At 40.4% G+C, this 12,176-nt stretch overlaps 1 long non-coding RNA gene across 1 annotated transcript in view; it reads left to right on the plus strand.

Annotated features, from left to right (window-relative positions):
• The window catches only part of LOC127484385 (uncharacterized), a 66,833-nt gene that overhangs the window by 7,089 nt on the left and 47,568 nt on the right, over window positions 1–12,176 (plus strand). The window contains exon 2 of the long non-coding RNA XR_007911305.2: window positions 8,874–9,106. This is a non-coding gene — a long non-coding RNA (uncharacterized lncRNA). The remainder of the gene's footprint in view (window positions 1–8,873; window positions 9,107–12,176) is intronic.

The raw sequence follows: 12,176 nt of genomic DNA on the forward strand, positions 1-12,176 counted from the left end.
GGCCCCTCCTCTAGGAATTTTATGATTTTATATTTGATATATAGGTCTGTGATCCATTTTAAGTTCATTTTTGTGAAGGGTGTATAGTCTGTTTAATTTCTTTGCATGTGGATAATCAGTTTGTTGAAGAGTGTCTTTTCTCCATTGTGTTGTCTTTGCTTGTTTATCAAAGGTCAGTTGACTATATGTGGGTCCACAGCGTACTCAAATTCTGTAGAGGGCCCTGCATTGTGGCGTAGCAGGTAAAGCCGCCACCTGCAATGCTGGCATCCCATATGGGCGCTGGTTCATATGCTGGTTGCTCCGCTTCTTATCCAGCTCCCTGTTAATGGCCTGGAAATAGCAGTGGAAGATGGCACAAGTGCTTGGGCCCTTGCCACCCATGTGAGAGACCCAGACAAAGCTCCTGGCTCCTGGCTTCCACCTGTCTAGCCCCGGTTGTTGCAGCCATCTCAGGAGTGAACCAGCTGATGGAAGATCTCAGTCTCTCTGATCTCTCTCTAACTCTGACTTTCAAATAAAATAAATAGATTTTTTAAAAAGTTTGTGGAAAACATAATTCAATAATGTTTATTTTAGTTGCAAAAAAATTTGAAATCCAAACATATGAGGGTTCCAAAAAGGTCTTGGAAAATGCATACTATGAAAAAAATGCATGAATTTCAAGATTTTTTTTGCATCAAAATAGTTATCTATCAGTTTCATTTTCTATGAACTTTTTGAAGTCTCCTTGTATTTGTTCATTTGCTAGTATCACAGTGTTTTGAATACTGTGACTTTATAGTGAGTCTGAAGTCAGGTTATATCAGTCCTTCAATACTGAATTGATATTCTGGGTCTTGGAAAGACAAAACTTTAGAATCAGTTTGTCAACATCCACAAATAATCTGCTGGGACTTAGGTTGGGATTGCATTGAATATAGAGATCACATTGGAAAGAACTGACATATTGACAATACTGAGTCTTCCCATCCAGAAATATTGAATATCACTCCAATTAGTTCTTCTTTGTTTTTCATCAGTTTTTTGTAGTTTCCCTCATGATAGATCTTGTACATGTCTTGTTAGATTTGTACCTAAATATTTCATTTTTTGGGGAACTAATGTAAATGGTAACATGTTTCTAATTTTAAATTCCACTTGTTAATTGCTAGTGTTTTATACTTTTTACTAGTGTGTCATAGTAACGTAAGATATTAATAATGAAGAAAATTGGGAGTGGTATATCCAGACTCATTGTTCTATCTTTGAAACTTTTCTGCAAATCTAAAATTACTCCAAAATAGAAAGTATATTTGAAAATGTTCATTGAAATATTTAAGATATTTCTTTCCTTTCTTTTTTTTTATTTTCTTCATTGCATATTTCTATGTTTTAAACTTTTTAAAGGCATATAGTCAAGGTCATATTACATTTATGAACTAGCAACAATATTCACCACTTTAATGTTAATAAAGATGTTAAATGTATCTTATGAAAGTGAAAATAAACTTTCACCATGGTTATGTTTTAGAAAGAAAAGCTTCCTCATCAGTGTGATTGGCTTTGCAGCCAAACTGACCTATTCTGAGGTCCAAGCTGAATCACTTTCCCCATATAAGACCTCTCTCAGCCCCTGTTTCTCAACTAGAAAATGAGAGTGATAAAGTAGACTTTTCATATCTACAAATGAGCATTTGCAGTTTTGATCAGAAAAGTCCATGTCATGTAGCCCTCTATAATTGTACTAATGAGGCAACTTGAATTTTTTATGTTAGCTGAAGTATAACACCATATAGAGAAGTGGTTGAAAGAACAAACTAAAAAAAAAAAAAAAAAAAAAAGAAAGAACAAACTAAAAAATATTTCTTGAATTTGAATTCTACCTGTGCTATTATAAGCCGTGTGGCCTTTCTTAGATCTCTTAAATTTACTAAGCTTCCATTTTATCTGCAAAATGGGATAATAATGGTCACACTTTATAATTATGTTGTATTAAGTAGTAAAGAAAATAATAACTACAACTGTTAATATTGGTTGCATATGCATATTGGATTCTATTCTAGGGGTCGAACACATATTTTTCTATTCAATTCTCTCAACAACTTTATGTATAAGTACTAATATTATCTTCATCTTACAAGTGAGGAAATTAATATAAAATGTTTAGAGCACTCAGTACATTGCTTGGTATACACTAAGCAATCAATATATGCTGGTTAAAATTATCCCAGCCCTAGACTGAACTACATGAGGGAATTCGCAACCTTACCAGCTCCTGGAATATAGTTGGTGCTTTTTAATACTTGTGGAGTCGATAAACCACTCACTTAGCTGATGAATCAGTCTTGTTAATTGTTCAGTAGCTGTGCTGGTAGTTTCATTGTTGCCTCTGTTCTCCACTTGGGTAGTGCTTCCATGGACGTGGTTAAAATTCTCTTTATGGAAAAGAAATTCAATTATTAGTAATGAGATAGAAATTAATAGGGTACTGGATCTTAGCCACCAAATAGATCCTATGGTTAAGTTGAAAAATGAAATGCAAAATCAGTCAAGGGTTTGTATTTATGATGGGAATGATACCATCAATAAGGAAACAGAAAAGCAAGTTGAGAAATTACTTCAGGGAGTGACTCCATTTTGAGAAGTCATCATGGTTGGGCATTTAGTGCAGTGGTTAAGATGCCACTTGAGATGCCTGCATCCCATATCACAGTGCCTGGGCTTAGTCCTGGATCTGCTTCCAGTTCATCTTCCTGCTAATGTGCAACCCTGAAGGCACCTGGTGATGGCTCCAAGTGCTTGGTCCCTGCTTCAGTAGAAAATGCCTTGGGAAACATATCCAAATAAGAGAAGTTAACACTAGAGCATAAGGCAACCAAAGACAAATTAATCAGTTCAGCCAAGCTTTCTCCAGGGTTATGTAAGCACTCAAATTTCAAGGAGCAAGAACAGGGGGAAATCAATAAAATAAAGTTGGAGGCTTGGTACTGTTAATCTTTGTGAAATTATTTCATAAGATCTTTGCAAAAAAATCATATTTATGAATTTGGCATTGAAAAAATTCTCAGTATTCCTTAGAATGTCATGGATGACTTATAATAATTACTTTTGGTATTATGGATATTAGAAATAACGTATACAAAGGTGAATATGTTATAAAAATGTTAGTGTGGAATAAAAACAAAACCCAAAAGTATAAAGAAAACATATAATTTAATAAAATGTTAACTTGTATGTAGTAAAATATTAACATCAATCAGAAGAAAAAATATCATCTGGAAAACTATTTGCAACAAACATGACAAATGGCGATTTCATACATATAAAAGACCTCTTATAAATCAATAAGGAAAAGATGAACAACCCAACAGAAGAATACTTAAAGAAGACAAATTGGCACTTTATAGGAAATGAAATATGAATTGCCAACAAACATCTGAAAAGATGCTCAGCTTTACTCATCATTAAATAGCTGCAAACAAAAACAACAAAATGCCATTACCACTCTCAAATGAGCAAGACTTATAGAGAAACAAAAACTCTTATTTGAACTTGTGGAATATGAATTAGTGTAACCATTTTGGAGGCAATATGGTGATATACATCCAAATTCCAAGAGTACATATTTTGACACTGTAATTCTGTTTCTAGGATTATGCCACAGCACATTGCACTAAGATGTTCATGACAACATTGTTTGTAATAATCAAAAACTAGAAATGAAGGAAAATGTATCAGTGGATCATAAAAATTATGGTACATCCATCCTGTAAAATGCTAGGCAGTTATTAAAATAAAATGATATAGAAAAAACGAAAACTGATGTGGATTAAATTCAGCATGATGTGCTGGCTTGGATCCTGGAACAATATCTAAAAAGGACATTAGTGGAAAAAGTAGTGAAACCCACATGAAGTCCAGAGTTTAGTTAATATGAATGTACCAATGTTAACTTCTTGTTTTTAACAAGTACCTTTATTATATAAAATGTTAATAAGTACCTTTTGCATAAATCAAAAATTATGCCAAATGAAAAGTTCATTTAAAAGTAGTCACATAGGAAAGGACCAAGCTATGATAAGTCAAAACCAAATTCAAGGTAGTATATATAGCATTTGTGTAGTAACAGATGAGGTCTATATATATACACATATACAGAGAGAGAGGTAGAGAGGTGTAGGTATAGAAACCAGCAGCGTATGTTCCTCCCCCTAAGTAGCTTTTATAGGTTATCTCTGAGTTACTGGAATGAACGTTTTCATTGTCATTGGAAATAAGCGATTAGTTGAGATATTCTCTTTTTCATTTTCACAATAAGTCATCCTGTATTCTTTCAATTCTTTTACTAGGGGACATGTGTTTGTTATATAATTTAAAAGCAACTAATTCAACAAAATAAAGTATGAAAATTGGCTAGCATCCGGGCCGGCGCTGTGGCGCAGTGGGTTAACACCCTGGCCTGAAGTACCGGCACCCCATATGGGCGCCAGTTCAAGACTCAGCTGCTCCACTTCCTGTCCAGCTCTCTGCTGTGGCCTGGGGAAGCAGTAGAAGATAGCCCAAGTCCTTGGGCTCCTGCACCCACGTGGGAGACCCGGAGGAGGCTCCTGGCTCCTGGCTTCAGATTGGCGCAGCTCTGGCTGTTGCGGCCAATTGGGGAGTGAACCATCGGATGGAAGACCTCTCTCTCTCTCTCTCTCTCTCTCTCTGCCTCTCCTCTCTCTCTGTGTAACTCTGATTTTCAAGTAAAATAAATAAATCTTTAAAAAAAATTGGCTAGCATGCTTACTGACATTGAAGATACTCACTATTTGAAAACGTCTATGGCCTTTTAATATCTGCTTTGGTCTGTAAGTTCTTTACCTCTAATAACAGTCACAAAGTTTTAGTCAGTATTTATTGTGGTCTAGACTCTGGACTAAGTATTTTACACATTGTCTCATTACTCCCTGCAGCAACATTCTGAACTATGTATCATTATTATCTTCCATTTTATAGACAAGGAAAAGGGATAGAGAAGTAAAAATTTTCAAGGTCACATCACACAGTGAATAAATGGTAGAACCAGTATCCAAACTCAAGCAGCTTGTTTCCAAAGTAAAGCCATGGTTGCTTCTACAGATACTATTTCTTTTTTAACTTTCGGAATGGTTATGTGGTTAAGTGTAGTCTAGCGACAAGTGGAAGAAAGCAACAATTAATCACTTTTACTCTTTGAGTTGAATGATTCTGTCTCTGAATCTTTTTCAATTTTAGCAAATGGGCTTTGCACCTTGATTCTTTACATTTTAAATGTTCTGACTTGTCTTTGAATTATTTACTGGTTTTAATTAGTCCCATATCTGGATCACTTTTGAGAGACAGTTATTTGATTCTTGAAGTTGAATTTTTGGGAATACTATTAAAATCCCTCCCTAAAATGGAGCATTTTTCTTAAAAAAAAAAAGATAACTAGCATTTGTTATCCCTTTCCTCTTCTTTCTCTTTTTCCCTCCTGGTCTTGTAGAGCAGGTAGTTTTTTTTGCATAACATCATCTAAACTTGTCGGTTAAGAACTCTCATAAACCAATATGAGTGAGTAAAGGAGTATCTTCTCCCCAGTTTACATGGCTTCTGTGGTAGAAAAAAATTAAAACCTGTGGGGAGCAACTCGGACTAGACTGTTACTGGAATTAAGACTTATTCTATACATCTGCTCTCCCACAATATGGCGCTGGGAGAGGAGTAAACAGCTTCTACGCAGCTGCCTCTCGCCAACTTGAGTGATGACCTGCAGGAGCTGATCCTGCTCCTGATTGGAGGAGAGCAGCGTACTCGGCGTGTGGGTAGCAGAGTTGGGATTGGTGGAAGAGGACTATAAAGGAGGAGAGAGACGGCATGCACCAGGAACATCTATCTGAAGGAACACCTGAGCAGCCCCCGAGAGAGCCGGCCGGCGGTGTGCCGCTCCCCCGCGGAAGTGGGGAAAGTGGCAGGGGTTGGAACCGCCCTTCCACGGAGGTGGAAGGGACGGTAGCCAACCCGGGAAGAACCAGCAGCAAACCTGGGGAGGGCCGAGCAGACAAAAGAACAGCGCAGGGTCCTGTGTCGTTCCTCCGCGAAGAGGGGGAGCGACAAAAACCAACATTTAGATGCTAAACATTAATAAAATTTTCTACATGCACAGAAAACTAAGTCATTTTTTAAAAAATATTTATTTATTTATTTATTTGAAAGAGTTACAGAAAGAGAAAAGAGAGATCTTCCATCTGCTGGTTCACTCCCCATTGCGTCAGTGGCCTGGGGCTGGGCCAGGCCAAAGCCAGGATCCAGGAGCTTCCTCTGGGTCTCCCACATGGGTGCAGGGGCCCAAGCACTGGGGCTATCTTCCACTGCTTTCCCAGGCTTATTAACAGGGAGCTGGATCAGAAGTGGAGCAGCCGAAACTCGAACTGGTGGCTCATGTGGAATGCCAGCATTGCAGGTGGCAGCTTTACCCATTAAGCCACAGCACTGGCCCCACCAGGTCATTTTTAAAATTTACTTTTAAAGGTTTATTTATTTGTTTGGAAGTCAAAGTTACAGAAAGAGGGAGAGACAGAGAGAGAGAAAGAGATCTTCCATCTGCTGGTTCATTCTCCAGATGGCTGCATTGACCAACACTGAACCAGGAGCTTCTTCCTGTTCTCCCAAGTGAGTTCAGGGGTCTGAGCACTAGGGCCATCTTCCATTGCTTTTTTCAGGTCATAAGCAGGGAGCTGGATCAGAAGTGGAGCAGCGGGGGCATGAGCCAGAGCCTGTATGGGATGTTGGCATTGCAGGCAGTGGCTTTACCCATTAAGCCACAGCACTGGCCTCCATTTTTAAAATTTAAAAATATTTCAGAAACTATATTATTTCATCTTCTAATCTGTAGGCAGAATGTGCACTTTTAATCCCAATTATCAACATAATTTTTGTCAATTATCAACATTTGTTGGATTCTTGCTGTTTATATGGCACTAGTGTTTATGGGAAATCATAAATTCCTAGCCATACTCAATATCTCATTTGATTCAACTACAAAAACTTCAAAATTTACTATGCATGTGAGCACTGCAATCTTACAAAGCTCCCTGGAAGATAGAATATAATGAATAAAACTTAGAAGATAGATAATAAAAAATAGATCTGAAAATGTGATGGAAACAAGAGAAAATGAGAAAGGGTCATTTATGGTAACAAATTAATCTCCATTAAATACTCTAAGGTGCTTGACATTGTGATGGGTGCTTAAGAGAATGTGCACTGACTGACTTCCCGCACAGTTGAGTGAAGAATATTAAACATGATGGGGCATGCCGGAATTTTATGTCTGAAAATGTACTCTGAAATTCAACAGATAGTTAGAGAGACAAACAAGTCGCCGGGGACAGTGTCAAGTAGATCACTGAGAATGCTCTCCACTCTCAGGGAGTGTGTAGTCTGGTTAGAGCAGCTCTGGACAATGTGTAAATTTGTCAAGGCATCCCAGGTTAGCCAGGTATCTGTGAGCAGTGCACAACCGGCACAATCATACGTGGCAGCCCTAGCCATACTTAAACACCTGTGATGGACACATGTAGTAGATGTGTCGATAAGATTCTGAGTATAGGGAAGCAGATTTCTGTCTGGATGCAGCATTTGATTTCAGGTGATTGTCAGAACGTCTTACAGTGAAGAGCACAGGCCCCTTTACTTTAAATTGGCCTGGTCTGTGTCACTCTCCCCTTCAAATAAATAAATAAATCTTTAATAAGTACATTTTCCTTACAAAATATTTCATAGTAGCTTAAGAAATGTCAACATTATTTAAGTCTATAATAAGTAGAAATAAGTAAAAAAATTAGTAGAAGTGTTAAGTAGAAATAAGAATAAGTAATAAGTAGAAATAAGTAAATAAGTAAAAGGTTATGTTAAAATGATTTCTCACAAACAACCTTATTCCCTAGAAGGTAATGGCCACAAACGTTTTAAGTGTAAGCGACATTCTGGAGCCGCATAGAATGTTGTGTAGTTATCTCTGAATTTCTAGGCCAGTGGTCTCCAAATTGTTTTGACCCAATGCTAATTGCATGAAGCATCAATACATGCTGGTTAATTTACTTTTTTAAAGATTTATTTACTTATTTTCTAATGACTGGAGTGAAATCAATGATGCTTTATAGCCCTTGTCTCCTTCATTGAGGAACAGTGTTTTGTTTTCTCTTCACACTATTTGTTGAACTCTTTTACTTAGGATAGGGTTGACTGTACGATCATTAAGTGTACTGCAAATAGATCACTGTAAAAATTAAGAGTGAGAACCCGAGAGTGTAAATATTAACAGTGAGAATCCAAGATGGAGGGGGAGGAAGGGTTGGATCGTGGGTGGGAGTGAGGGTGGGGGGAAAAGTGCCACTGTGTTCCTAAAATGGTATACAGGAAATATAGGAAACTGGTATAACTTAAATAAAATATATATATAAAAGATTTATTTACTTATTTTGAAAGAATTACAGAGAGAGAGGGAGGGAGATCTTCCATCTGCTGGTTCACTCCCCAGATGGCTGCAATGATGTTGATAGCAATGGCGCAAGCGCTTGAGCCATTAGCTGCTGCTTTCCCAGGCCTTTAGCAGGAAGCTAAAGAAGTGGAAGTGGAGCAGGTGAGACATGAACCTGCACTCAAATGGGATATGGGCATTGCAGGTGGTGGCTTTACTCGCTGTGCCACAATGCCAGCCCCAGGTTACTTTATTTTTGTAGTTAATACTTGTCGTGTGATTATTGGCTAACATCCCAAGACTTAGAGAGCAACTGAGGGTGAAGTTCATCAGTCAAGATTGAGAATGCCAACCTCTGTTTCCACACGGATTGCCTCCTGGCAATTTGCTTCACTGTTGCATTTGTCAGACTAGAGAACATCATCGTGCCTCTGACCTTTCTAAGATGTCTGACCGAGGAGTTGTGCCAAGAGGAGGAGAACCGTGTCCCTGTGCTTGCACACAGGGTGGCTTGCTCGCTAAGGGCACTGACTGTGGAGAACCTGCCTGGTAGGAGTGCTGCTCTGCCTGTGACCAGCAGCTTCAACCAGCTACGCCCAGCTTCTTCACGCCTCACTCCCAGGGCTTTGGGGAATAACTGAGGTAAGAGAAAAAGCACTTAGGACAGTGCCTGGCATGCAAGCAGCACCATGCCAAGGTGTGATAGGGATGACATTGCATTCCAACTGGAGCGTTTCCAGGAGGAGTCTTTTAAAGTCACTTTTCCACGTTGTGAGGGCCAATTAGCTGCAACTAGGAAATGCAATCTGTCAGTTTACCCCACGGAACTCCCACGGGCCCAACTCTTTGCCATGGAGGCTCCCTACCCCCTTCCAGGCAGGTGGCTGGAGTACACCGAGAGGCTGGCAGACATGCATGCCAAGTGGGGTGCTGGTGTCTCCCCACGCAGGAAATGTTAATGAAGCTACATTTTTACATAGGCTTGTATATGTGTATGTATGCATGAGTGTATATGCATGTGTGTGTATGTATGTGTACGCACACATCCCCATATGTTTGTATATATGCGTGTGCATGTGTACATGCAAATATATGAATGTGTATATACATACATGCATGTGCATCCATGTGTGTAATGTGTATATACACACAAGCAAAAAGTGAAGTTAAAAGGTAAGCTTATTTTGGCATAAAGAATTTTGAAATCTTGCCGGCACCACGGCTCACTAGGCTAATCCTCTGCCTGTGGCGCTGGCACACCGGGTTCTAGTCCCGGTCGGGGCGCTGGATTCTGTCCCGGTTGCCCCTCTTCCAGGCCAGCTCTCTGCTGTGGCCCGGGAAGGCAGTGGAGGATGGCTCAAGTGCTTGGGCCCTGCACCCCATGGGAGACCAGGAGAAGTACCTGGCTCCTGGCTCCTGCCATCGGATCAGCGCGGTGCGCCGGCCGCAGCGCGCCGGCCGCGGCGGCCATTGGAGGGGGAACCAACGGCAAAAGGAAGACCTTTCTCTCTTTTTCTCTCTCTCTCCACTCTGCCTGTCAAAAAAAAAAAAAAAGAATTTTGAAATCCTTGCATAGCTTTTTCATAATTCACTTTTCCTGTAAACTTTTTGAAGACCCCTCATGTGTGCGATACACACATGCATATATGTATACAGACATAGGCATGCATGTAAGTATATACAGGGTAGATGTGTGTGCACATACACATGCATGTGTACATATTTTAGAATGTATTTCCTCTAATGTTTTCATACGTCAGTGGATTTTGGGAGTATACTCTGTGATGTACACCCCATGCCCTCCACTGGAAGTCCTCGTGCTGGAGGACCCACTGAGAGTGAATCTGCAGCTTGCCACAGAGAGCCATGGCTGTAGAAGCAGGACCTGAGCAAGGCTGAGCCTTGAGTGGGAGAAAATGTAGGGGCAGGAAAGAGCAGGGAGAGCCGAGGATGCTGGCAAGGGCCCAGCCGGCAGATTAGCTGTCCGCATAGCCCTGTGTCAGAGCTCTCCCTACACGAGCCAGCGGGCCTAAGGGTTCCAGAGACAGCACATTCCAGCAGATCAGATCCATTTGGCAAATATGTACTGCGCTAAGAGTACTGAAGGTAAGTGGTCACTTTTTTTTAGAGAGTTTATTATAGAGATGACTCACAGAAACATATAATCTCAGTGGGAATGGCTGTTTTATATCGGCTAACGTGTAAATGCACTTACAACTTATGAATAAATAGTACAGCTGAAAGTGCTGTCACATGCAGAAATCTTCAGAGAGAATGTTTCCTGGAGGAAGGAAGTGGTGCCTGGAGAAGTATTCGAAGCCCAGCCCTGGCTGTTGCAGGGATCTGGGCTGTGAACCGGTGGATGTATTGAAAGATCTCTCTTTTTCTCTCTGCCTTTCAAATAAACAAAAAATTTTAAAGACACAAAATGAAGTGAAATACTGCAACATCCAACTGATTCCTTCATTAAATATTAAAACACAAAATAAGTTTTCCTTATATGTCTTGTGGCTGGCACCGTGGTGTAGTGGGTTGAGCCTCCACCTGCAGTGCCGGCAGGATACCCATATGGATGCCAGTTCAAGTCCCGGCTGCTCCACTTCCAGTCCAGCTCCCTGCTTATGGCCTGGGAAAGCAATGAAAGATGGTCCAGAGGCTTGGGCCCCTGTACCCACGCTGAAGACCTGGAGGAGGCTCCTGGCTTCAGATCAACCCAGCTCCAGCTGTTGCAGCCTGTCTAGGGGGTGAACCTGCAGATGGAAGACCTCTTCTGTGTCTCTCCCTCTCTCTGTAACTCTGCCTCTCAAATTAATAAATAAATCTTAAAAAAGATATATCCTTTTTATGAAAGATGTATTCTTCATGACATCAGATCTGTCTGGAGTCACCAGACAATAACACAGGAAATCCATGAAGACATTTGTTTTTGTTCACTGCTCTGTGTGCAGTTGTGAAAGAATTAACATGTTAAGGAGATATGTATGTGAAATGTTAGGTAACAGGCTTTATATTTTCTCTTTGAATCCCAGAAAGAGCATTGTGGGGACACTGTAGGTCATTTAGCCCAGATTCCACAGCTGGAAAACCAAGGCCCACAAAGGCCAAGTGTTCAACTCAAGGCAATGCAGGAAATCAGGTCTAGAACAGGCGTTGAAGTCCTGTTTCCCAACTGCTAGCCCAGGGCTTTCTTCGTGATCCAGTGGCACCGCCCCAGCAGTACCAGATGGCCACAACTCGTCCTGTGCTATTCAGATCTCCTCAGGAGCCAGAAATGAATCTGACTCCAGAAGGCTGAAGGAAAGGATGACAGCCTGTAATTTCCCCGTCCAGCTGCTGTGTTCAGTTTGGCTTTGCTTGGAACCAATGGTTTCAGATGTCATGCAACCTTGTCTCAGAAATGACGAATAACAATGAAAATAGTGGTATATGTAAAGGTGCAATTTAGGCTATGAAATACACATTCTCTATTTCCATTATTTCCCAAGCAAACCAACCAGGCTGAGTAGTACAATCTGTGTAGCTCAGTGGTCAACAGGAATAAGATTAAATACTTCAGAGTTCTTCATTGTTCTTTTTTTCCCCTAAGATTTATTTATTTGAAGGTGGGGGGGGGGAGAGATAGAGAGAGAATGAATGGATCTTTCATTGGCTGGTGCACTCCTCAAATGGCTACAACAGATAGGCTGAAGCCAGGAGCCAGGAACTCTATCCA

Source organism: Oryctolagus cuniculus, chromosome 1, assembly GCF_964237555.1.
Source record: "Oryctolagus cuniculus chromosome 1, mOryCun1.1, whole genome shotgun sequence".
Taxonomy (NCBI): Eukaryota; Metazoa; Chordata; class Mammalia; order Lagomorpha; family Leporidae; genus Oryctolagus; species Oryctolagus cuniculus.